The following is a 26,756-nucleotide window of genomic DNA, read 5'->3' as shown; positions in this document are numbered from 1 at the left end:
GGGGCATATATGAAGATGGGTCTTTACCATTACTGCCACCACTACTTTCTTACAGGATCTTTAGGTATTACAGCTACCACTGCTCCTCCTGTTAAACAAAACCTTCCAGATCTTTTATCAGGTTTTTCCCTCCTAGCTTCCACACTTTCACTCTCTTCTTGAACCTTCCTGTAGATTGGTTGTACATTACCATTTTTATCTCATGTCCTTCTCTACTATTAGTAATTGATCCTCATCTGCCTCTAACCTTGGCATATTGTACCTTTTCTTATGTCCACATTACTCTTATACAAATTTTCATAAAATTTCTGAAATTTGTAGTACCCCTACAGGATCTCTGGTTATCTTCTTTGCTATAGGCTCCCTAAGCTTGACAACAACCCATCTGATGCAAGTCTTGTTTCATTACTTACTGTTAGGACCTTTGGTTCCGTCCTCGGAACCAATACAGGAGTTTCCCAGCTCGCGCAAGTTGAAAACTCTCCGCTAAGAACCTACCGACTATGCCCCTCTCCTAGATGCTCCAGATCTTGTTTCTAACCTTCCTAGTTAAACGTGTTGGCCATATCTCTCTCTCTCTATCTCTCTCGTTGTTTGTATGACTGTTCTTATATTACAAATGTTAGTCTTTTAGCACTATCGCCCACTTCCTACCTTTTTCCTTGGTAATTTAATTGTTTACCTCTTTTTGACTGTCCCTCTCTCTCCTGTCTTTTCACCTTTTACTAGTGGTATTCCATAACTCCACTGCTTTTTCAATTTTTCTACAGGATAGCATTGTTTCCTTACCATGTCAGAGCAAGTTGAGTTTTAAACAATGTGACGTGTGGACGTAAGATGCTTAACTCGGATACACATGTCTGTTGTGTCCTACTGTTTGGGCGTGGATCATTTTAAAGCTGATTGTGACATTTTTGCTGGCTTTTCTAATCTGACAGTAGCAGAATGTAAGAATAAACTTATTTTTAAAGGTTTACTCAAGACACCTTTCTCGGAGGCTCTGTCTGGGTCTGAGGTCTCACCCCCCTCTTAAGACCAAGAAATATAAGGAAAAACTGAGTCACTCAGTTCCTGCATCTGTCAGTTACGGAACAGAGCTGGCTCAGTGATTCACTGGCGCCCTCGGCGCAGACCTCTTCGTCACCAATATCTCTGTCCTCTCCCTCTGTGCCAACCATGGTATTCACTCCTATCTCTGTTCCAAACACAGCACCACTGACTTTGTGCTGTCTTTGGCTCCTACATCCAATGACTGTACATAACTTGGCACCATCCCCATCCATGGTGCCGACAGATATGATGTTAATCTTCGTTCAGTCCTTACTGATGGGTAGTCTGTTCCGATATTGGAACTGAGCGAGCCATTTACTAAGCTTCGCCCAAGCCACAAATTCTCAAGCTAAAATCTTACCCAGAAAGCCCCTTTCCCTGTTACCTCGGATCTCTTTTGCAGCGTCCCTAATCAGCTGCGTCAAGCCACTGCTCTTGAGCTAATGATTTTTATTTTAAATATCTGTAGAATTTAACTTTATTTCCATTTATGTCTTTATTACTCTTATCCTATCGCATATTTTTACTCCATTTTTGGATCCTTTCATACATTTTAAGGTAACTCAGTACCATCATTTGTAATATCTCCTTACCTTTGGGTATTTCCTTCATCTTTGTTAATTTCTTTTTCATCTTCCCGTTTTTCTGCCTTACCTGGTCAGATAAACAGGAACTTCAGCATTCAAGAAATGATGAGACTACAACCTTCAAATTGCTGAGTTGGATACTTATAACCCATCTATATTCTATTTGGGTATGTTTCACTCAACAGTGTGGAAAATATAAATACCTTCCTAACTGTACCTTAATTATAATCTAACTTTAAAGGGCTTTCTGGGTCAGAGGCCTCAACCCCCTATTTCCCAGAAAAAAATATACTATAAAAACTAGCCCTAGAAAGTCTCCTACTGGAGACCCTAGGAAAAGACCTGTAATAAACTAAATTATCAATTTTACCAAATTGACTCCTAGTATGGTACAGATTGTGTTGGAACCGGGCGTTTCTTTGTTCCGACCCTCGGCATTACGTCTTTATGGCACGACGTCTGTACTAAATCAACCACCTTCTTTAGTATAGACACCTTTGGGTACCACTTTCGGTACCAACATGCAGTACAGCATCGACTTTCCCCCTGTTGATGCAGATAATGTTTTCGGCACCGACCTTTTCTTTGGTGCAGACACCTTTCTTAGAACCAGCTTCAGTACAGACACTCAGCATACCATCGACTCCTATCTGTGTAGACAAGGTCTTTGGCACCAACCACCTTTTTTGGTGCAGATTCCTCTTTGGTACCAGCTTTCGGTACTGACACTGTATCATTGACCCCCGCTTGGTGCAAGACCATATCTTTGGCACTGATCATAGTCTCTTGGTGCGGACTCCTTTTGGTGTCATTTTCGCTACCAACATAGTGTGGCGTTTAACCTTGTGGATGAAGACTATGTCCTAGGAATCATACACCCTTTATTTCGATGTAGATATCACACTACTTTGGCACCGGCCCCGTCTGTGCAGAATGTCTGCAGTTCTGACTAATCTTGGGTACAGACAACCTTCACTATTAGTTTGTGCCATATTTTATTATGGTCCAACCTAATCTACAGACAGATATTGTTGAGACCATACCCGAGGGTACAGTTCACTCCAGTACTGTTGTCCTCCGTGTAAACCTGTTTAAACCTTTGGCTACGATCTCCTTCATGACTTACTATGAGATCCACTGAGTCTTTATATTGTGACTTGTTAATCAACTGTCTTTATTCAGTTGGCCTTTTCACTGATTAATTACTTACAGAACCGATCCTTCTCAGTTCTGATTGCCCATTATACCGTAATTGTCTCACCGCTGCAGACTATTGACCTAGTTTTTGTTAAGGATTATGTTCAGTGCCTCCCCTTCTCAATATCAACTTTCTTCAGCACAAAAATGTTTTGTCTTCAATGCGAACTATTACCTATACTGCTATTCAAATTTGAGATCGGGACTGACCCTCTCTGTCCTGAAAATCTCAATATTACCCCCCTTTCTGAGCAAGAACTATTAGTAGCCTCTAACAGTACATTATAATTTGAACCGGCATCTTCTTGGTTCCCATTGCTCCAACACTGTTTTCAGACATAGGAGTGTTTCTTTGGCTCTATGATGGCTACATTGACCTCTGGTTCCGACAGATACTATTGAGAACCTCCTACGTCTCATTTCTCATTCCCTCTGCACTGGTCCTAGTGTTGGTGCGGACCACCGTACGACTGTTGCTACACACTGGATTCAAATCTTTCCTTAGGCACCTGTCCTTGTATCGGTGCCGACTACGGAGTCCTCTTTTACAGTGTAGTCTGAGCAGATCTCTTGCCTCCATTTACCCGGACACCCTCCTTTCATGTTATGATGGAATGTGTTTATAGTTGAGCAACTTGTGCAAATTCTACTTTTACTTCACTTTACACTAATTCTCTTATACAGATTTTAAAATTAGCTTTGTCACAAGCTTGGGCTTTCTCTAGGAGCTAACGGTCAATTTCTTATGTGTTATTTCTTATTTAACAGTAAGTCTTCACACCCTGCAGACCCCTGCTTGGACAGCCCTTACTTTGTGTAGTTTACTACCTTTCCTGCCACTCCCTTAACCTTCTCAAATAAGTTAGAAGCAATACTTAGTGCCTTGCAACACTCCATATAGTTGTTTTGCTTTGATCTCGTCTACTTTCTTTAAAATCACAAATTTCTACAAGACATAGATTCCTTTATTTTAAATAAGCATTTTATTTAATTTTATATATTTAAGTCCACAGAGTTATAACTCTGGTTCTGAGGTCGTTTCTCACTTCAGAAGACTTCCTCCCCTCTTTGGACTCTGGATTTGCAGGCCTTCAGCTTCACCCTGAGAAAGGATAGTGCATGCAAGAGGAAAAATAGTGGATTCTTTCCAATGAAACATTCTCTGAGGCTCTTCCATCGGCCTCCACTGAGGACCCTAAGGAATCGAGGCTTCTATTTTTGATAATCTGTTAGAGAAGTCTTTGTAATCATTACAGTCAGATTACCATTTATAATTGATTCTTATCAAATAGCAACGTTCTTTTACAAGAGCCTTCACTGACTACTTATACTTACCTTTTAGTTAAATTCCTTTCCTCCAAGTTTTTATCTTGCACGTAAACTAGGAAATTGCTAGAGCTGCACATGCAGGCATAGTCATGAGACACCACTATAATTACTGTATTTAGACCCTTTCTTTACCTCTACCTGGACCAAAGCTCTCTTTGGGTAGGTAAATCAAAATGGCTACTCTTCTCCTCCCCTCTTGGCTTTTTATCTACTCCTAAGAGGGAGGAGATGAGGGTGTTGCCCCATTAACTTCAATTCTTCCCTTAAACCTTCACTAGGAAGATTATAACAATGATGATTTATCATCATTATCATCATCATCATTATTATCATCATTTCTGAGTATGAACATACTCTACTTATTCTTACCCAGATTATGTTGCCCTTTTTGCAGAAATGATTACCTTCTTACCTCTCCCTTCCAACTTGCTGTAAAACCCTTTAATACGAACAGCATTTGAAATCCTTTTACATTCTTCGGATACTTTCACACCTTTCTTCCCATCTCCCAAGGTTAAAGTGACCACGGACACCTCCCTGATAGGCTGCGGGAGCTGTTTTCAGGGAAAGACCATCCTAAGCATGTGATCAGAACTAAAGATCCAACTTGTCAGCAGGCCATAAGGATTGGGCAATGGCTACCAATTGCTTTCTGATACCAACGCATTTCCCCAGAAGTTCCAATGTTACAGCAGATAAATTGAGCAGGTGCAATCGACAATCTTCTGCATATCTGTGCTGTAGAACAGAGGGCGGTGCTTCTAGTGTTGCAAGCATTCCTCTTTCTCTCCTTCAGCCAGTAACTATTGCTATACAATTACACAACATATCAGTGGTCTGGTGCATCAGCAAAAAGACGGAGCCAGTCTTTCCCTCACGAGTGTTCATTGAATGTTACTTCCCCCTCACTGACTGTCACCCAGCGATGCTCTAGCCCATGATTGTCCCTCGGGACTGCGTGATGCATTTCCTCCTCTTTCCATTTCCTGAAGAAAGCCAGCAGATTAAAGCAAAAAAAAATGCACCATATTTGTCTAGTCAAATTTGGTTTTACTTTCTGTTGTCTCATCTGCTAGATCATCCGGAGATTCTCAGTCCAACTCCAGAGTTGACTCCTCTTCCGCAGAACTGTTTCACCCTAACTTAACCAGCCTGCAACTCACAATTTTGCTCCTTCACTTCCGGTGATTGCCAGGCAGAATGACCTTTCTTCACCAGGGTGTGACATAACTATATCGTCTCTCACATTTTCCACCAAAGTACATTCATCAGCAGTGGTAAAGCTTTATTATTTGGTTAAAGGAAAAACAAATACAACCTTTCTCAGCACCGGTGCCAGTAGTACTGGAATACCTTTTCAGAGCTGTTTTAATCTGTACTATCAGCTTCTACTTATGGGTTTATCCAACTGTTATATGTAAATTTCACAATAGTTGCTAAAATTCCATTCTTATGGCGCACAAGTTATGCAAGACTTTCCTAAAAGGTGCGATTCACTTGAAAATGCCATTCGGAGAATCAACACAGCCTGGGGGGACCCATAGTTAGTTCTGCAAACCCTGATAGCATCACCTTTTCAATCAGCCTCCTCTTGCAACCTCAAGTTTCGATCACGGAACACTTGTCTCTGGTCGCCATTACTTCTGCCAGACTTATTCCTGAACTTCAAGCTTTGTGCATCAAATTTCCTTACTTCATTTTTCAGTAAACAGGGTATCCTTGACAATTAAGCCTTCCCTTCTGCCAAAGGTGATTGCTGAAACGTCTGTTAACCTAACTATTGATTCACCAGTTTTCTTCACCAGTTTTCTTCTCCAATCTTTCAAACAGAGGAGAGTTTTGCCTACATACCCTAGTCATTCACAGACAAATGCGTTTTTTTATCTGAACAGAACTAAATCTTCTCACAAATCAGTTCAGTTATTTTGGCCTTTCTGGACCTAGAATAGAGTGTACCATTTTTAACATCACAGTAGCTAAATGGTTTGAAAAACTGTACCATTTATTCTCAAAAAAAAAAAAAAAAAAAAAAAAAAACCCAATATCCCTTTAACTACATCTGTAAGAGCGTTTTCTACAAAATCGGTATCAACCTCTGCTGCCTTTCATGCTAGAGCTTCTTTGTATGACATTTATGCAGCTGCAACTTGGGCTAGACCCAATACCTTCACCAATCATTACAAATTGGATTTGGCTTCCAGAGGAAGAGCCTCCTTTGTTTCGATGGTGCTCAGGAATGTCTTTCCATGAGAGCCTCCCAGGAATAAAGGTAGCTAGGGACTCTGTCCTATCAGTAAGGACTGAACGAAGATTAACATAATCAGATAAAGAAGTTGCATCTTACCGTAACGTTCCATCTGTGTTGTTGATCTTCGTTCAGTCATTACGACCCTCCCTCCTTCCTCCACCTAAGGCTTATAATGGAGCTCATCATCCAGTATCTGTAGGTCTTTTGACCACAGGTAGCCTCTGCTGCTTTTTCGACTTGCAAACTCAATCTGAGGTAATGGGGAGAGGGGCTTTCTGGGTGTTTTAGCTCGAGAGTTTGTGGCTGGCAGAAGCTTGGTAAATAACCGGCTCGGTTCCGATATCTGAACCCATCAGTAATGACTGAAAGAAGATCAACAACCCAGATGGAACATTATGGTAAGACACAACTTCTTCTTTTTTTTCCTCAGCTCCATGGGCTCCAATGACTGTACATGCCTTGGCACCATCCCTGGCCACTGTGATGACAGTTTCTTCAGCTCCAGTGGCTCCAAACCTGCCAAGGACAAGATATAGGTTTATAGGTGTGTACTAGGCTAATGGCCCTCGAGCCTTTACAAACCTAGCCCATAGGATTACCCTGACATCATGCCACCCGACCATAATTTCCAGTACGTATGTCAAGTAGAGCCACTGGAGTGATCCCCGGGGTGAATTTTCTATTTCCCATCCACTCATAAAGATCTCTCTTGAAGAGGGCCAGTGAGGTGCTCTGACATGTATGGGAAGTCTATTCCATAGCGAGGGCAGTCTCTGGGTTATGAAACTGTCCCTCCAGCACGTTCTGTTGATTGTGATGAGGTTGAGGTCACTGGAGCATGTGGTGTGGAGGGATTGAGTTTCTTTAGATGTAGCATTTCTAATGGAGCTGGATCAGACATGGCTGTGTGTCAATTATAGCTATCGCCTCTAAGTAGCTGATATGAGACAGAGAAAGGAGTATTTTGAGACTGTCTGTACAGGACAAGAGTTTTTTTGTGGCCTCTCTCGTTGTTGCAGGTGTCTACTGAGGTACATGCCCAATGGGGCATTGTACTCTGGCCTAATGAGAGAAGAGTAGAGTGAGACTATAACCTCTTTCTTCCTGGATGCAAAACCCTTGGTAATGAGATGTGCCACACAGGACTTTGTGGCCTCTCTCATTGTTGCAGGTGTCTACTGAGGTACATGCCCAATGGGGCATTGTACTCTGGCCTAATGAGAGAAGAGTAGAGTGAGACTATAACCTCTTTCTTCCTGGATGCAAAACCCTTGGTAATGAGATGTGCCACACAGGACTTTCTGACCACAGTGGCAATGTGGTGGTCAAAAGTGAGGCTGCTGTCAACCTGTGTTCCCAGATCTCTTATAACACCTTCTGTGTTTGTAATCTAGTAAAGTTAACATAAGCCAAGACTTGCAGCTTGTAAAATCAGACTACAGGGACAGCTTATTGTCCATGTATACTCACCTGAAGTAGGTAGCCATACTGATGGATACTCTGTACTTGGGGGTTCTATGGAGCCACGTCCTCGACACCAGCTTACATGACTGGTATATGCTACAGCCAATTATGGGCATTCCATTTGGCAGTTATTTTGTAGTCCCAAAATAACTGCCAATACATAGCCTGTCATTACCCTCACCCCAGCCCCACTGAAACAGGACAAACTATTCGCTTTACAAGACTACTCTCTTCCCCTTCTCTTCCTTTACTACAGTTTCTTGCAGCTATCACTCTGAATACTTAACCACCTATGTAAATCTTTTCTTACTTTTCCTGAGCTTGTCTACTGCTCCCTGTAATTCTCTTTTTCCCCCCCTCAGTTTTATTTTACACTGTTCAAGTCATAGTTATCTCTGGAAACCTTATGCTTTGCCATAGCCAAAGCTTATAAATTGTTTTTCTCCTACTTATCTGCCTTCTTGGGGCAGAGGTTTAGCCCCTTTCTAGAAAGACCTGATTCCCCTTCTGCAGCCTCTCTTGGATCCACTAGGAGTTTTTCTGAGCTAGACCTAGCGCATGTTGTGGATCAGCTTCTGTTAGCTAGGGGATTGCCCATTCCAGCTAGATCTTCTGTCCCTCCTGGCTCGGAATCTTTTTTTGTGTTTTTTTTTTTTAATCTGTTCCACTGTTTATCCTCCCACAGCACCTGCTTTGGTACATACTGTCTCTGCTCCGACAGCAGTACCTCCCCTGTCCGCACCGAACACCCTTGTAGCCTCGGCTACGATGGAGCCAATGCTTTCTCGGAGCGGTGCTTGGACTGTCTATACCTTGGTACCTAACCCCGTGCCTATTTTCTCATGGACCCATCCACGGGTCCAATGGCTTCCAGTTTTCTTCTAACCCCTCAACTGGAAGTGGGCTCTAGTGTGCCTGCTGTACAGTTGATGGATAGGGCTCTTCACTCCGAAGGCTCAAAACCAGCCCCTAGGACATCAGTATCAGAACCCCTTCTCCGGAGTCATCCTCAGAAGATCCCACTGGAGAGGCACCCCGGAAGAAACTGTGCAAGAGGAAGCACCTTGACTCCCTGGAGGAATCTTATCACAGAAGACACTGACTGTGATGAATGGGAAGGGTCCCCTCGTTCTCCCCCCAGACATCTCATTTGGAGACATTCTGTTTGAGGGGGAATGGAAGTCCTCTAACCCTTCTGAGGAATCTGTTTATGCAGCCCTTCCGTGCCCGGCCATCTACTTCCTGGGTGACCCCACCAGCAGATGATCTTGTTAAACTAATTGTGCAGCATGCCTGGAAGGCCCCGGACAATGTAGAACCTGTCCCCTGGAGGCCAGACAATTTTATCTACACCTAAAGATCAGCCCTACTGGTCCAAGCAGCTGACAGTTGATTCTGTGGTTGTGGCGGTGGCCACCAAGAGGGAACTGGCAGAAGATAGTTCCACTGTCCATCCTCCAACCAGGGAGTCCCGGACCATGGACAGACTAGGTAAGTGGACCTATGCTTCAGCGACCTTTGCCATTCAGTCGCTGAATTATCTGGCACACTTTACTAGTCTCCAAAGAGATCCAATTTCTGAAATTTCTTTCGCTTTGGTGGGGGTATTGCCTGATGAGATGCATGACACTGTTGCCTCCCAGCTAGGCCTCCCTTGAATCCATCTCTAACTCCTCAATGCACTTTATCTCACACCACCGAGGGGGGCAGCTTGAGCTGCCACATCTGGTGTTGTCATGAGATGTAATGCTTGGATGCGGTTGTGATTTCGCAGACCCCTTTAAATCTTTGATTTATTTACCAAAGGTTTTAAATTTGTTCCAGCTAGAGGTAGTCAGTTAGTGAACAGTATTCTTGACCTTAAAATGTTTATTCGAAAATTAAATTTCCAACACTTGTTTGGCCATGGCCCTGTGGCTCCCAGTCTGTTTTTAAAGAAGTCCAGCACATTCAACCCACCACTACACCCCCAGCTTAGTAATTTTAGAGAACAGAATTGAAAAGGAAATACGTAAGGAATTAGGTCAGGTTCATTTTGATTATAATCTAAGTGATGAGGAAACCACTGCATTGTATGATTTAGCACACAATCATTCTATTAGGGTGATGCAACCCGATAAGGGAGGGGGCACTGTCTTTGAGTCAGTTACTGTATGAAAGCAAAATGGGGGAAATTTTGTATGATACCAACAAATATACTTTAACATCTATCCACGAGATCTATCTTTCATACAAAAAGATAGACCTGACCATAAAGGACATGTTAGACCAGGAGATCATTGAATTTGACATTTTTTCTTTTCTAGAAAATAATCACCCTAAAGTGCCAACTATTTTTGGGGTGCCCAAAATCCACAAATGTGTGGAGGATCCACCACTTCGGCCAATAGTGGCTGCACAGGGTTCCAAGACCCATTCTATTTCAAAATTTTTGGATTGGAAGCTTAAGCAGGTTTGGGGGAAAGAAACTTACCTCCTTAAAGACTCTTGGGAATTCTTGCGGAGAGTCACCAATGATTTGTACAGGCCAAACCTCACGTTCTTAACCATAGACGTGGTAGATTTATTTTCAGTAATTCCCACCGATATAGGACTTGAATGGTTAGAGGAGGCATTATGGGAGTGTGTTGGGATCACCCACAATGATTATTGGGCTGTTGGAGTTGGTATTAAAAAACAACTACATATTCTATGGGGGTGAATATTTTAAACAGATTACTGGGGTGTCGATGGGGGCTAATTGTGCTCCAACCTATGCAGATATTATCATGGCCGTTTGGGAGAAGAAATTCGTCCACAACAGTGGTTTTGAAAAGCACTGGATTCATTATTCCAGGTTCCTGGACGACATCTGCATTTTTTGGGTTGGTCCATCAGAGATTATTCACGAGTTTATCACCAACATCAGGGGTACTACCACCTTTTTAAAGTTCACTTATGAGACCTCTGTGGAATCTGTCCATTATTTGGATGTGACTTTAAGTAAAGATACATCAGGGTTTACTTCCACAGTTTACAGAAAGCCAACCTTTTCAAACGGTTACCTGCATTTCTCAAGTTCACACCCAGGGTTTCAAAAGAGAGGTATTGTTAAGGGACAGTTTGTCAGGGCCTCACGAATGACATCTCAGGACCCACAATTTCATATTGAGTGTGACCAGCTGTTTAAAATGTTTTTGGAGAGGGGGTACCCTGCTTCTATGATAAATTCTGTCAAGGAAGAAGTTATGAAAAGGAGATCCACAAGATTTATGCCCATTTTGGGGCAAGGGCATTTACATACTGTGCGGGGTGAAAACAAGTCGGACGGTGACAGTCATCAGTTATTGTTTATTACCGAATACAGTGGGAACGTTGGTAAGATTAGTAGGATTATAGATAGGGAATTTAAATCCTTCCAGGAATTAACAGATCTTAGTGGATTTAAGAATATAACCTTTAAAACTGTGTACAGAAAAGGTTTTAATATCAAGAGAATTCTGGAGCAGGACACCAAACAATTCCAGCATGAATATCCCCGTAAAGGGACTTACAAGTGTGGACGGTGTTCTCAGTGCAAACATATTTCCAATCAAGAATTTGTATATTTGGAAAGTAGAAACAGGAAGATTAGTTCTAAGAAATTTTACAATTGTCTTTCCTACGGGGTTGTCTATTTGGCAGTGTGCCAGTTATGTCAGGCATTTTATGTTGGGAAGACCAAAAGACAACTCCGTAGAAGGGTGTAAGAGCACCTTTATGACATACAAAAATGTGATACTAACAATGCACTTTACAAGCACCTTACCACATGTCCTGGAGCGACCTTTTCTTTTTTCGTTTTGGATTCCATTTCTCAAGATGCCAGGGGTGGACCTTGGGAGGTATTATTATCCCATAGGGAAACATACTGGCAAATTTTTTTGGAATCCAACCGATTTCCTGGGCTCAACGATACAATATCTATTATTCCATACTTAAAGCTTAAATCTGATAGGATTTGAATTATGTATATTGTACATACTAGGAGAGTCTTCAGTACATTTTTAAAAAATGTAGTTTGTAATAAATTTTAGTTTTAAGACAATACCCAACATTATGACAACTGGTTTTAACATTTGGTTTTTATTATTGGTTTTAAGATTTCATTATGTATACATATAAACACTGGAGAACCTACAAAATTGGCTTTGTGGCTTTAAATGTGATTAATTATTTCATTAGTGTGTTAAGTGTGTAATTATTTTAGTATTTATACCTGTGTGATTAACTATGAGTTTGTCTGATGAAGTCATATGTTTGACGAAAACGTGTGTACCATTCTGTGGCGTTTAAGAATAAAATATTTTTGTGGATTTGGAGCTTTTGGAGCCTTATTGTGAGCTGTTGTGAGTTAGTTGCTGTACCACAATTTCCTTTTGGTGGAGTCTGCTTTCCGGACTGTCTTGCTTTGCCCCTTTAAATCTTCCTTTAACGACGACTCTACACTTTTTGACCCAAGGTACTTGAGACACTTGCACGTAGTGAGAAAGACTGAAAAGACCTTGCCGGCTGTGGGCATATGCTTTTCCAACCCCCAGAGGCCCTATTCCAGGAACTAGAAGGGGGGAAAGAATATGGTTCAAGAAATCCCAAGGATCCTTTCTTGACACTCGTGGTGAACAATACCCCGGGGGCAGAGGGGGTAACTTGTATGGAAGACTCCCCTTTTGGGGTAGAGGGGGTCTGTGTAACCAGGGAGCCAAAGATTCTTTTTCAAGCAGACCCTACCAGTGCTCTTGAGCAGCTGCCAGATTGCTTTCCTCTGGAAGCAGTCGGGGGGATAGTTTCTCTCTGCATCTACCAGCCTAGCATCTTATTACTACCGATGTTTGGGTGCAGAGAATAATATCTAGAGGCTTCCAAATTCCTTTAGAACTCCCAGACCCGTCAAATGAATCCCTGATGTGCCGCCCAATCGGTGGGAATTAGCCTTAGAAATAGAAAAACTGCTAAGAAAAAGGGTCATCCAACCAGTCCCACCAGGACAGATAGGATCTGGGTTTTACTCCAAGTTCTTTTTAGTGCCAAAAAAGACTGGACTGGAGACCAATCCTGGATCTCAGCCTAGTGAACAAATTTATCAAACCTCAAAAATTCTGGATGGTGAAAGTACAGTCCATTCTTCCCTTCCTAGGGTGGGACAATTGTATGTGTTCTATAGACCTACAGGATATGTACTACCACATAAAGATGGATCACCGCTCCTGGAGGTTTCTCCGCTTCCGGCTGGGAGCCAATCACTACCAGTTCAGGGCACTGCCATTCAGTCTTTCAACAGCCCCCCCTCCCCCCGAGTGTTCACCAAATGTGTGTCAGTTGTGGTAGCCCATCTTCAACTACAAGGATTCCAGGTGTTTCCCCTAACTAGATGACTGGCTCCTTATTGCTCCGACCAGGAATCTCCTAGTCCACAGCCTCTTACACACCAGATCTTGCTGTCCGCTTGGGGATTACAAAATCAACAGACAAATCTCAGATGTCTCCAATGAAGACACAAGAATTTATTGGAGCAGTCTTCAACACAACATCCTGTCAAGCCCCCCCAGGCTTTTGAAAGTAAGACACCAAATTCAAGACCATCTTCCTCACATGTTTGTACCAGCACGTCTTGTACTGCAACTTTTGGGCTCCATTGCCATTACTTTTGTACCTCTGGCGAGACTGCACATGAGAATCCTGCAGTGGCTCCTTTCCGCACAATGGTTGTTAACCCACCCACTCAACCACATGATACGCCTTACAAACCATTGCAAGGAGGAAATGCTATGGTGGATGGAGCCAAAAAATAATCTTTGTCGACCATTCTGTTTTCCCTAACCCACAACCATGGTGACCACTGACGCTCCACTATTAGGGTGGGGTGGGGGGTGGGGTATTTTCAGGGAAAGACTGTCTAAGGCACCTGGACCCCCCCTCAAAGCCAATTTGCACATAAATGTCATGGAACGGAGGGTAGGTCTCTTAGCATTGCAAGTGTCCCATGCATCCCTGCCTTCGGGGACCATTGCAATTCATTCAGACATGTCAGTCTGGTACATCAACAAACAAGGCGGAACCAGATCTTACCCCCTGTGTCAGGAAGCCATGAGGATTTGGCACTGTGTGATGGCTTCCAATCGCTTTCTTATAGCAATGCACATTCCCGGGAGTTCCAACCTTCCTGCGGACAGTCTGAGCAGGAACATCCTGATGCCTCACGAATGGTCCCCAATAGCAGCTCAGATCTTCCAACATTGGGACAAGCCTTGCTGCGACGTGTTTGCTTCCCCCCCAAATTACAAATGCAGGAGCTATTTTGCCTTGACCCCCCCCCCCGGGAACCACCGAGGGACGCTCTAACGCATGATTGGCCCCTGGGTCTTCTGTATGCCTTTCCCCTCATTCCAATATTTCTCCAGAAAGCTCAGAGGTTGAAAAACAAAGTGATCCTCATTGCTCCCTACTGGCCACATCAAGTCTGGTTCCCGTGGATCATTCCCAGGATGTTATCCCATCCTCTGGGATTGATTCACCCGAACCTGCCCAGTCTCAAGCTCACAGCCTAGTTCCTCCACTTCTAATGATTGCCAGGCTGCCTGACATCCCATCTCCTGTTCGTGAAATTCTGGCTTCACACAAACCTTTCACTAGAAAGGTTCATTCTAGTAAATGGACTAGGTTCTCTATTTGGGCCAAAAAACAGAACTTGACCCTTTCTCTATGCCTATTCTAAAGATTCTGCAACTTTCCTGCATGCAGGAGCCTCCGGTTCAACGATCACTATACATTTAGCAGCTATCACCAGTTTCCATAATAATCTTGAATTCTTCAATTATGTCACACTGCTTACGTAAGACTTAGGAGTATTGCATGTTAAACCTCCGGTCAAGCCGCTCTTAGATCCCTGGGACTTGGCTCTGGTGCTTCAATCTCTTACAGGCTATCCCTTTGATTCATGTGATTTAAAATTTTTTGTCTTGGAAAACCATACTTCTAGTAGCACTCACCTCAGCGAGAAGAGTTTGAGCTGCAGGCCTTGAGTCAAGAGTCCTTACTTTATCTTCCACATGGATAGGGTGTCCCTTCATACTGACCCTTCTTGCCCAAGGTCATTTCTGTTTTTTTTTTTTCCATTAACCAATCTACTGACCTGCTGGTTTTCTTCCCAAGGCATTCTAATAGAGGGAAGTACCTTTTACACACCCTTGATGTGCAGCGACAGCTTTGTTGTTATTTGGACAGGACTAAATCTTTCAGGAAAACAGACCAATTGTTTGTGGCCTTTGCAGGACCCAGATTAGGTAAACCTGTTTCAAAGTGACTTTATCCTCTGCTTAGAAATGTCATTATCTTTATCTACCAACAGAATAAGCTACCCTTGCTTTCCAGAATAAAGGCTCATTCTACCAGATCTATGACTACCTCTGTAGCGTTTCATTCTAGAGCCTGTATGGATGATGTATGCGCAGCAGCCACCTGGGAAAGACCTCATACCTTCATATCTCATTACAAATTGGATTTGGCCTCCAGGGGACTAGCATCGTTTGGTTCTATGGTGCTCAGGAATATCCTTCCTTAGTCCACCCAGGACTCAAGTAACTGGGGACTCCGTCCTAACAGTAATTAATGAATAAAGATTTCCAACATCAGATAAAGAAGTTATGTCTTACCATAACGTTTCATCTGTGTTTTAGATCTTTAGCCATTCCTTACTTCCACCCTCCTTCCCCCTGCCTGGACTGCAGGTGGACTTTAGGTACTCCTGGTTAGGGTATTTGCTTAGAGCCTCCTACTTTTTTCCTATTACTACTACTACTTCTATCTAGGGCGGGCAAACTCCTACGTACTCCAGATAGAGAGGGGCATTGTGGCTAGGTTCTTGGCTGAGAGTTTTTGGCTTGTGTGAGCTGGGAAACGGCCATATCTGTTCAGAGGACGGAACCGAGGTCTTAACAGTAAGGAATGAATAAAGATCGACACAGATGGAATATTATGGTAAGATGAAACTTTTTTTCTGCTTTCTATTCCCTGAGTCATTGTGCTAAGTTTTTGTGGTCTCGAGCGAAGTTGCTCAACATCCCCAATTTAAGTTATCCACAGGTATTTGTAGCTTTTTTTTTTTTTTTTTTTTTTTTTTTTCAAAACCTGATCCATAAGGTGACTTAATCAGCTTTTAGAACCAGTTTTGAATACAAGAAATGGCAAGCTGTACTGTTAATATTTTAATGGGGGGAAAAAAGCTCTAACTTGTTCTTGGTCACTTTTTTAACGCATTTATTTTTGTTTCTTAGAACTAGCCGGTTTTCTAGTTTCAGCACTCAAATCTATTTCTTTGAACCCCAGCACTTGTTCAGAACTCACTGTAAGCACTAAATAAGCTGCAAATTACTACAGCACTCTACTTTCCTCACTCGTCTAGAGGAAAGCAGTTTTTAGTACTTAATAAATAAGCACCTGTCCAGGCATGTCTAAGGGTCAGCCCCGATGGTTTCATGGGCTCATAGGTTCATACTAGGCTATCTGCCCGAGGGCATTTACAAGCCTAGCCCATAGTTTTGTGGCTTACGCCACCCCTTTAGTATGGGGAACTATACCCATTATTTTGCTGTTTCTCCTGTCTACCTGATGAATCTGGGCATCTTGGGGCAATGCAGCAATTGCCTCGTACACAGACAACCCTCCTCCTACCACCCCAACACTACAACCTGAGTGATGCACTTATATAGCCAAACTGGAAGCAAAGCTCTCTTCACCCAAGACTGGACTTAGACAGTCAAGAGGAGAAGGTAAACACTTGCACCACACCACACTCATCACATAGTCCCTCAAAACCTACACCATCAAAATGCACACAAACACAAAACACACATCTACATCCGCGGAGGCTCTCAATAAAAACCTGCCCAAGCATCGGGGACCTCCAAAGCAGAAATGCAAGCAAACTCCACCCCCCCAACACAGCCCAAATGACACACGGCCCACAAACTCAGTGTGCCACTCCACTACAGCCCATAAGGCATAACAATGTACCAAACACTCTAGTCATAGGTGACTCTATAGTCAGGCACACTTATGTTCCACTCACCAGGCTAAATGAGGAGAATGTTACTGTCTGGTGCCAGGACCCACCACATAACGCACGCACTCAGGTCACTCACAAAAAGTACAAATATGACACTGTCATTGTCCATGTTTGTGTGAATGACCTGAGACGTACCTCCCTGGACTACATGAAAAGAGCCATGGAGGAGCTCTCTGATCTTGTAGCCCAGGCCGGTATGAACCTAGCCCTGAGTAGCATCCTGCCATCACCCAGAATATCACAGTACAAGGACAAAATGATTGACTTCAACAATTGGTTAAGCTTCTGGTGTCATTCTAAGGGGATCCAGTACTTCTGCCTGGGACAACATGATCGACAGACCACGATGCTTTGCCAGAGATGGGCTGCACCTGTCGCCCTTGGGATTCCAGATACTGGCTAAGGCTCTTACCACCCCTATAGTGCCTTTTTTTAGGAAAGGTTCAAATAACAAATTCACCACCGTAACTGGTACAAGCAAGCAAAATCTGATGGTAATGCTATTCAATGATAGAAGTCTAAACCTCAAAATGCACTCACTCGAGGCACTCCTTAAAATGGAGAACATAATCTGTGCAGTGACAGAGACCTGGTTCAAAGCTCCAGATTATCGGGCTATAATTCATACCACACCTTTTGGCCACCTAACCTGGAATGAAGCACTAAAGGTGGGCTTTTTCATTAAGGATATCCATACCTCCAGGCTAGTTGCACAGCATAATGCATCTGAGATTATCCAAGTGCAACTAACTCTGGGCAAGACCTCAATCCACATTGTAGCTTGCTACAGACCCCCCCCCCCAACCATGCCCCAAGATTCCCACTCCTTATTTCTTGATGCACTGGAAGTATTAAGGTGTGACCCAGCACCCTAATAATGGACGATTTCAACTACCCCACCATTAACTGGGAAAACTACTCTTGTACCAACTCTCTTGCTAAACGTTTTCTGAAATTCATAAATTCAAATGCCTTGGATCAACTTATTCACACCCCCACTAGGGGCAGCAATATCCTAGACCTCGTCATTACCAACATGGGCAATCTGTGTTCCACACCAGAGGTCAATTCCTCATCGGTCAAATCCAACCACAAGCTAATCACCCTAGACATCCACATCCCACCCCTACCCCCAATTAGAGAAACCACCGTAAAAAACTTCTCCAAAACTTCACACTTCAAGACAGAAGTGGCAAACTTCATGACACCCATGCAGACTGACAATAGAGGTACGACGACTGAATCCTACACAAATGCACTTTATAAGCACTTACACGAGTGCATGGATCATGCTATCCCTAATAGAACCAAGATGCTATCCTCCAAAAAAGAAAGCCAATCTGGTGGTCCTCTGCCATAAACTCCTACAACAGAAGAAAGAAACTGTTGAAAACAAGAGTAAAATCCCATGACTGGAGGAACTCCCTGGTCAACCTCAGTAAGAAGCAGAGATCCCTCATAAAATCCTCCAAAGCTAGTTACGAAAACAAAATTGCCACTGACTCTAAAGACCACCACAAAGCATTCTATAACTGTCAAAAATCTCAATGTCAACCCTCAGATCTGCTTTGAGTTGCAGCATAATGGCACTAAATATACAGAACCAACTGATATTGCCAACATCCTGACAGGTTCAGTGCTAACTTACCCCCCCCCCCCTCTCACCCCCTAGAGGGCCCATCTGTATGCCAGAAGAATGCAAAGTTCTGTAATCACGGCTGCACAGGCAAAAACCACACTCTCCAAAGCCAAGAACACAGCATCCATGGGACCTGACTAACTACAGAATGAACTAGCACCCTACCCAAGTACCATGTTCAGTCATAGCCTCAGGCTTTGTGCCCATTGAATGGCACACCGCGACAGTTATCCCACACCACAAAGGGGGGAGCCACGACGGACCCCGTGAACTACTGTCTCATTAGCTTGGTCTGCAAAGTCATGGAACGTATCATCATGGAACTTGTAAACGAAGACCTTAATTATCACAACTCTGGACCCAACCCAGTTCGGGTTTGTAAAAGGCAGATCATGCCTCCTAAACCTGATTGACTTCTTTGAAGCAGTCCCCAAAGCCATAGATGAGGGTAAGGTGGTTCGCACAGCTTATCTAGATCTCGCCAGGGCTTTGGACATCATCCCTCACTCTGGAATTATAGACAAGTTCACTAAACTAGGTATAAATCCCTATGTCACATGATGGGTTGCCAACTGGCTCACGGACAGAACCCACACTGTGAAAGTAGCAGACTCCGACTTCAGACTAGTGACAAGTGGAGTGAGTACCACAGGGTTCAGTCCTGGGTCCTCTGCTGTTTAGCCTGTACTTCAGAGAAGTAGATACAAACACAGAAGGTCTTTGGCTAACTAAGTTTGCAGATTGCTGCAAACTAGGAGCCATAATCGAAACTCCTATGTGGACATACTACAAAAGGGCCTCATTGAGACAGATGCCTGGTGTCAAAGCCATGGCCTGAAGCTCAATGCCAAAAAGTGTATTGTCACTCCCTTTGGTAAAAACTCTGAACCCATGAACTACCACAAAAGTGGTAGTCTACTTAATGCCAAAAGTGTGATGACACCTTGAGACACAGGTTGACAGTAGTCTCAACTTTGATATAATCACATTGCCACAGTGGTCAGGAAATCCTTCTACGTGGCTCACCTCATCACAAAAGGTTTCTCATCCAGTAAAAGAGGTCATTGTTCCACTCTACTCATCACTCATTGCACCCATTATAGAGTACAATGCCCCTTTTTGGTATGTACCTCAAGACCTCTACAACAACTGAAAAGGCCATGGAAATACCTCACAAAGAGGATTACTGGCCTCAAACAGATGCCCTACGCAGACAGTCTCAAACTCCAGCTTTAATCCGTCTCATATCGCCTACTCTGAGGCGATCTCTGCCTAACATACAAAGCTATATCAAACCCAGAGCTATTCCACTGAGCTACACGCTCTAGGGACCTAAACCTTGTCACCACAATAAACTGAACATGCTGGAGGGAAAGATTCCTGCCCCAGAGACTTCCCATACTCTGGAACAGACTACCTATCTGTGTCAACCAGAGCTCCTTATTAGCACACTCTCCCATCCAATCATAAGATTTTTCATGAAAAGGAAATTCACCCCAGGGATCACTTCTGTGGCTCTGCTAGAGACAGGGGCACAGGAAAATAATTTTCTTGGGTGGCGAAAGCCAGGGTGGGTACCTTTTTGGCTAGGCTTATATAGGCCCTACGGCTAATAGCCTAGTACCTACCTATGAACATCATGGGCCTCTTTAATATCGGGGGTCGAGCCACTGTTGACAAATTTTTTTAGGTTACAAAATCCTTCCAAACTCTCCCCAGCACACCACTCGCTCCTTTATTTTCTCACTGTGACTAGTGCTTCCACCTCCCTTAATGTTACTCGAAGCCAACATTCTACTAAAACTCAACATTTTCATTCGCTTATGAACTTAACCCACTTCATCAATATTCACAGTACAGTAACAAAATCTCTCCCCCCCCCCCCCCCCTAGCATAACTAATCTGCCTACACTGCTTTCTCATTTTAAATTCGATAACCACTGGCTCACTTATTAGTAGTTAACTAAAACCGAATACTTAGGTGTACCCCACATTTCATGACCAATTACGCTGATTTAAGAACACCCGAATAGTCCACCAGTCAGTCACACGAAATCGTCACAGGATCCCTTGGACTCGTAGATCTCAACTGTACAGTCTCTGCAGAATGTTCAAGATTGCCTCATTTTTGGTCCGTTTTTTTTATATATAAAATTGTGGTTTTCTGCCAAATTAGTGGCAAATTTATTGATTGAAGTTACTGATAGACATTTGACTTTCAGACTTCACACCGTTAAAAATAATCGTGCTAATGTAAAACCTGTACAACAATATTTAAATTGTTCCTATTTTGGAGCCTTTGCTACACATTTTATTTCTGGTTTTGTCCAGATTTCTTACACTAAGAGGTTGAAGGTTAAGTTGGTAATCCTTTTTCCTTGACAATTTCCTTGATGGCTGGGCTTCCCTTGTGAGTACCGCAAGAACGGCAGAGTGGTTGCTTTTTATGCTTGAGGACAGAATTGTGTAAGTATCCCTTAGCATTTCCAGCGTGCTTGCATCTTCTTTCATGTTAATTCGCTGAAGAGAAGTACTGCTGGCTAGATGCTGCGACACAGACACGTCACTAGAGAGCGTTATCAGTTGTTTTTAGAGGAATGTTAATGTTTCTCAGCATGTTTGGGTTAGGAAACAATCTATGCTTTTATTGCTTGATGGACCCCCCCCCCCCCAAGACCCATTAACTTTCAACTGTTTTGTCTCATTTTTTGTGCGTACCTCGTGAAACTAGTAATTTTTTTGACAAATTATAGAGGAGCGAGGTCACTAAACGGTGACCTACATTTGAGTTTCAAAATTGTAATATTCTCCAGAAAATGTATGCTAATACAAAGCCCATTATTCTAACAATTGTTTAGAACAATAATTAAAATTTGTCCCCGATTTAGTTTTGCCCCCCCCCCATTATTTTTAGGTTTGCCCTTATTGTGCGCCCCCCTCCATTATTTTTAGGTTTGCCCAGTTTTATTGTGCGCCCCCCCCCCCCGTACTTTCAGTACGTCACAGCTTAAATGGATCTAGCTAACTTGCCTGACTGAGCGCAGCAAAGTAAGTGTAACCGCGTTAAGAGCGAGCTCTTCTGATTTTTTTTTTATCCGATTGTTTTTTCTTCGGCTGTGGAGTAGTGTGTCGCCCTGAAACCATAGCATACTTATATAGAAGTTTAGGTGCCTCAGACTGTTTATACAGCTTTCCCCATAAAACAAATGCCGTTAAACATGCACGATCATTTGCTTAGATGAAGAAAAGATCCAGCATCCCGAGCGCAACATTTTACAGGTCAAATGGCAGGGTTACGTTCAGGCCTGGGTGTATCCACATAATAAATGTCTTTGAGCAAGTCAGTGGAAAGTAGAATCTCATTTTAATGAATTGGTTACTGATTTGATATCAATAATTCGGTTGTTGGTTGCTGGAGCAAACATAATCAGCGAAGTAGGAATTGGCTATTTTGTTTTGTAGGTTACCTTTTTCTGTTGAAACTAAAGATCTGAGTACAGAAGCAGTGGCGTTGTTGCTAGGTGACTGGTTTACGTTATACACACTTGACTACTTGTGCTATTATTAGTGCAGTGGATAATTTGAACATGTTTAATTGCTGTTATGATGATTAACAGGATCTGGCTGCTTTTGAATTTGCCGCGGCGCTGACGCAGCGAAATGGAGACCCTTTTTGTTTTCATGCTCTGGTTTGAAGTATTGGTGCTGCTGCTAGTGATTTGTATCTCTTTTTTTTTTTTTCCTCCATACATTCTGGGAACAATTTTTGCTCTTGAGCCTTTTGTAGTGTTGAGAAGGCAAGTCGTACCTCTCAACTGTACTGATTTTGCCTCAGTTTTGGTCTGTTAATAAAGTCGTGGATGTTCTTTGTGTTTCACTGTTGCAGTCATTACACTTGGCAGGCTACCCTCAGTCGGCCTGAATTCCGAAGTCTAGGTCCGGCGTCGGTTGCTGTCGCCTCTACCCTGACGTTAGTGCGCCAGGGGTATAAAAGATGCAGCAGACGTAGTTTTCTTTAGTCTTTCTTGCCGCGCGGTGCCCGAAGCAGAAGCAGTTCGTAAGTGCTGGTTGGCCGACTCCTGAGATTTTTGTGTTCGAAATTCAGATCCGAAGTTTTCATTAAAAAGCTAAGTACCCCATTGGGGAAAACTGTTTTTTCTTGCTCCAGACCGATGTCAGAAAAAGTTAATTGTATTTCTTGTGGGAAGCGCATAAGGATTTTCATTCTTACTGTATTCCTTGCCTAGGCCCTGACTACGACGTTGCTTCTTACTGTATGTCTTGCCTAGGCCCTGACCACGACGTTGCTTGTCTGTTTTGCGCTAGATTTAACCAGCGCACTATAAAGTGCCGGCACGATTTTGCTTTTCACTATTTTGGCAGAAGATTTAATTACATGATGCAGTCGGATAGCCAACCGACTACCGCAAGTAACGAATGCAAAGGAAAAGGACAGGCATCCGAGGTCTAAAACAAACTAGGCTTCTTCTAAGCCAGTCGCCGGCTCCCGGTGAGGCGCTTTCGCAGCCCCTGACGCCCCCTACTTTGGACCCGCAAGCTGCTACAGACTCCCACGTGGAGTCGCCTAGGCCGCTGGAAGCTCAAGGTATTGGACCTTCGGAAACTATTCCCTCAGATGGGTCTGGAGCCGCTGAGCAGGCATCTGCTTCTGAGGGTGTTTTCAGACCTACTCAATTGTACATTAAAGCAACTCCAGTTACAAAGTACAACAGCCTCATGGTCAGACCTCCATGCCCAAAAAACAGATGCTCAGAATGGCAGAAGACTTAATTACTTTGATCAGGGGTTCCCATCCCCCTCCCGATAAGAGGCCTAGGCAAGAGAGAGAATATGAATCTTCAGATCGGGTTTCGATTTCTTCAGTTTCCTCTTCTGATCAGGAATACTCTCTCTTTTTCCCTATGAGAATTCTGATGCTGAAGAATCTCTGTCTTTAGCCTCTCCTCCTGAGGGATTACTCTTTGGGGAAACCTTGCATACCATGAGGGAACATTTCCACTGGGTGAGCCAAGATTATTCTGAATCTAAGAAATGGCTCCGGGACTTTCTTTTACTCCCACAACACAGGCCCCTAGCTATTCCGCCTGTGTTGGACATTGTAGATGTATTTTCAGAGTCCAGTCAGACCCCTGACTCCTTACCTCCAGCTCCTGTTAAGCCGGACAGGTACTACAGGGTTCATGACTCTCTCATAAATTCATTTTCAAGAATCCTGCTGCTGACCCAGATACTACTTCTCAGGGTCCCAAAGGGGTCAAGGCATCCACTGCAAAAAAAACCCCTACACCCTCCGACAGGGATTCTAGGGCATTAGACAGATGGGGAAAGACTATTTACACCTCTGCTACTTTGGCTATAAGGGCTTTAAATTGTCAATTTCATATGCTCAAATATCAGAAGTATATTATGTCACTGCTTAAACAGAAAATGTTGATAAATTCTGAAGGTGCAGAAAACAAAGAAATGCAGGATTTATTGCATGCAGCTGAGCAAGTTGGAAAGCATACTCTGTAATGTGGTTTTGATTATTTGGAGGCCTCCTGTAGGGCCGCTGTCACGGGTTCTGTCATTAGGAGGCATGCTTGGTTAAAGGAACAAAATTTGCCAGATCATGTTAAAGCAAAATTATTAGATGCACCATTACAGCATGATACTTTGGTGTTAAAGCAGAAGAGGTGTTAAAGAAAATGGAGGACAAAGCTAAATCTGTGCAAACAGTCAAGGATTTCTTACAGGTATAGCCTCTAAGATTTAGCAGCCTAGCCTACAAATAATTGGTCCTTTCCTGTGTCAGACAGACCATAAAGGGGCAGATAGACGCCCAAGAGGCAGATCCCAGCCCCAAGGTTCATACAGGTCTAAACAATGGGGTGCTTCTACCTCCAAAAGTGGAGAAGACAAATCAGTCTTACAGGAAACAGTCCCAATGACTTCCCCCTGCCTATGCCAAGCACTTATATTCCGGCAGCACCTTTAGGGGGAAAACTAGCTCTTTTTTTCTCAAAATTGGCACATAACCCAGGGCAAATGGGTCTTGGACATAGTGTCACAGGGCTGCAAGTTTCACTTTCATACCCTGCCAAGGGCAAACGGTTGGCCAGACCTACCAAAAAAACAATGGGCAGAGGCACAAAAACAAGTCTCATCCCTCATGGACATCAGGGCCATTCAACAAGTACAAGAACAAGAGCAGGGACAAGGATTTTATTCAAGACTGTTCTTGGTACCCAGAAAGGACAAAGCCTGGAGACCAGTACTGGACCTGTCTATTCTAAATACATGTCTGGATATACCAAAATTCAAAATGTTGACCTTACAGCAGCTTCTGCCCATGCTGGCCAAGAAGGCTTGGCTTGTAACTTTAGACCTAAAAGAGGCATACCTGTATGTCCCAATCAGACAAACATGCAGAAGATACCTCAGATTCAAAGCTGGCTCAATGCACTATCAATTCTCTGCACTGCCCTTTGGCTTATCTACTGCGCCCAGAGTCTTCACAAGTGCCTGGCACCAGTAATTGCATTCTGCAGACAGAAGAATACAAATATATCCTTACTTGGACAACTGCCTCATTCAAGCAGAGAACAAGGACATTCTACTACAGCATCTGGCATTTGTAAAAAGATTTACTACCATGCCTAGGGTACACAGTCTATGAACAAAAATCAAAACTACTACCCTCTCAAGAGATAATATTCCTTGGTGCAAGCTTAAATACAACTGCCCAGATGGCTTATCTCACGCCAGACAAAGGCAACTGACTGATGGCGTCACACTGTTTGCAGCAAAGGCCCAGTTATCTGTAAGAAAATTTCTGCAGGCGTTGGGCTTCATGGCATCCTGCATTCTACTAATTCCATATGCAAGACTGCATATGAGGAAACTTCAATGGTACCTAAAAAGTGTTTTGACTCTGCATTGCCACAGCCTGAAAACAGTAATTACTCTCATTCCCTGCCTGCAACAGGAGTTTCGATGGTGGGCGAAGGCCTGTCACCAGAGCAAGGGACAGCCATTCACCTTACCCCCAGCCAGGCAGACATTGACAACGGATGCATCAGATTATGCCTGGGGGGCACACATGGCAGGAAGATGTATTCAAGGCACATGATCCGCCAACCAAATGCATCTACATATCAATCAAAAAGAGATGCTAGCTGTTCAGAATGCTCTGACAGCCCTCAAGGACCTACTTCATCCGGGGCAACTACTGATAGACAATACCACGGTCATGTGGTATATAAACAAGCAGGGAGGCACTCATTCTTACCCACTCTGCAGACTAGCCATGACTTTCTGGGACACAGCATTGACTTACAAGTACATCTGCAGGCACAATTCCTGCCAGGAAAGATAAATACTCTGGCAGACGAACTAAGCAGAAACATCATGGATCCCCACGAATGGAAATTGGATCCACGAGTCTTCAACATGATAACAAGGAAATGGGGATGCCCGGACATAGATCTATTTGCCTGTCCTCACAATTGCCAACTAAAGAGATTCTGCACAAGGACTTGTCACAGACAAGCATGGAAAGTGGATACCCTATCTTTCAGCTGGAAAAACTTAACCGTATATGCCTTTCCTCCACTGCCTCTCCTCCCCAAGGTACTCCTAAAGGTCAGACAAGAAGCCAAAAATGATACTGATTGCCCAGACTGCCCCCACCAGTACTGGTATCCAATCCTAAGGAACTTGTCTCAATGCCCAGCTTGGACCTTACTTCGGATATCTCCCCTACTGTCCCAACAACCATCAGATCCTGCACAGCCAACTCAAGACGTTAAATCTGGCAGCATGGTGGATAATTGTGTCATACAAAACACACCTCTCTCTAAAGTGGTGATGGATGTCCTTTTGGAGGTCAGAAGGCCTAGTACTAGAAAATCTTATGCTGGAAAATGGAAGAGATTCTGCGGCTGGAACCAGCCACAAGGAATTGACACAGCAGTACCAAATATTCCTCAGATTTTGCATTACTTAACTGAGATGCTAGACAAAGGCCTATCCTTTTCATCGATTAAAATTCATGCCTCTGCCATTTCGGCTCATTACAGTACAGAGCCACCAATCTTTTCTCATCCTTTACGGCGATACCTCAGAGGAGCCAAAAATGTAAGGCCTCCAAGGAGATCA

General features: G+C 43.4%; 1 protein-coding gene across 3 annotated transcripts in view; it reads left to right on the top strand.

The window, feature by feature from the left end:
* ELOVL1 (ELOVL fatty acid elongase 1) overlaps window positions 1-26,756 on the top strand; it is a 1,026,911-nt gene that overhangs the window by 66,732 nt on the left and 933,423 nt on the right. The window contains exon 1 of one of the 3 annotated variants that reach the window (XM_044085411.1): window positions 21,626-21,644. The exons of the other annotated variants lie outside the window; for them this stretch is intronic. The gene's annotated coding sequence lies outside the window, so the exon portion shown is untranslated. Of the gene's footprint in view, window positions 1-21,625; window positions 21,645-26,756 lie in introns of those variants that run through there. 3 annotated transcript variants of the gene reach the window in all.

Source organism: Protopterus annectens, chromosome 10.part0 (assembly GCF_019279795.1).
Source record: "Protopterus annectens isolate FY-2018-M chromosome 10.part0, PAN1.0, whole genome shotgun sequence".
In the NCBI taxonomy this organism is placed as follows: domain Eukaryota; kingdom Metazoa; phylum Chordata; order Ceratodontiformes; family Protopteridae; genus Protopterus; species Protopterus annectens.
This window is presented reverse-complemented; position numbering and strand designations above follow the sequence as displayed.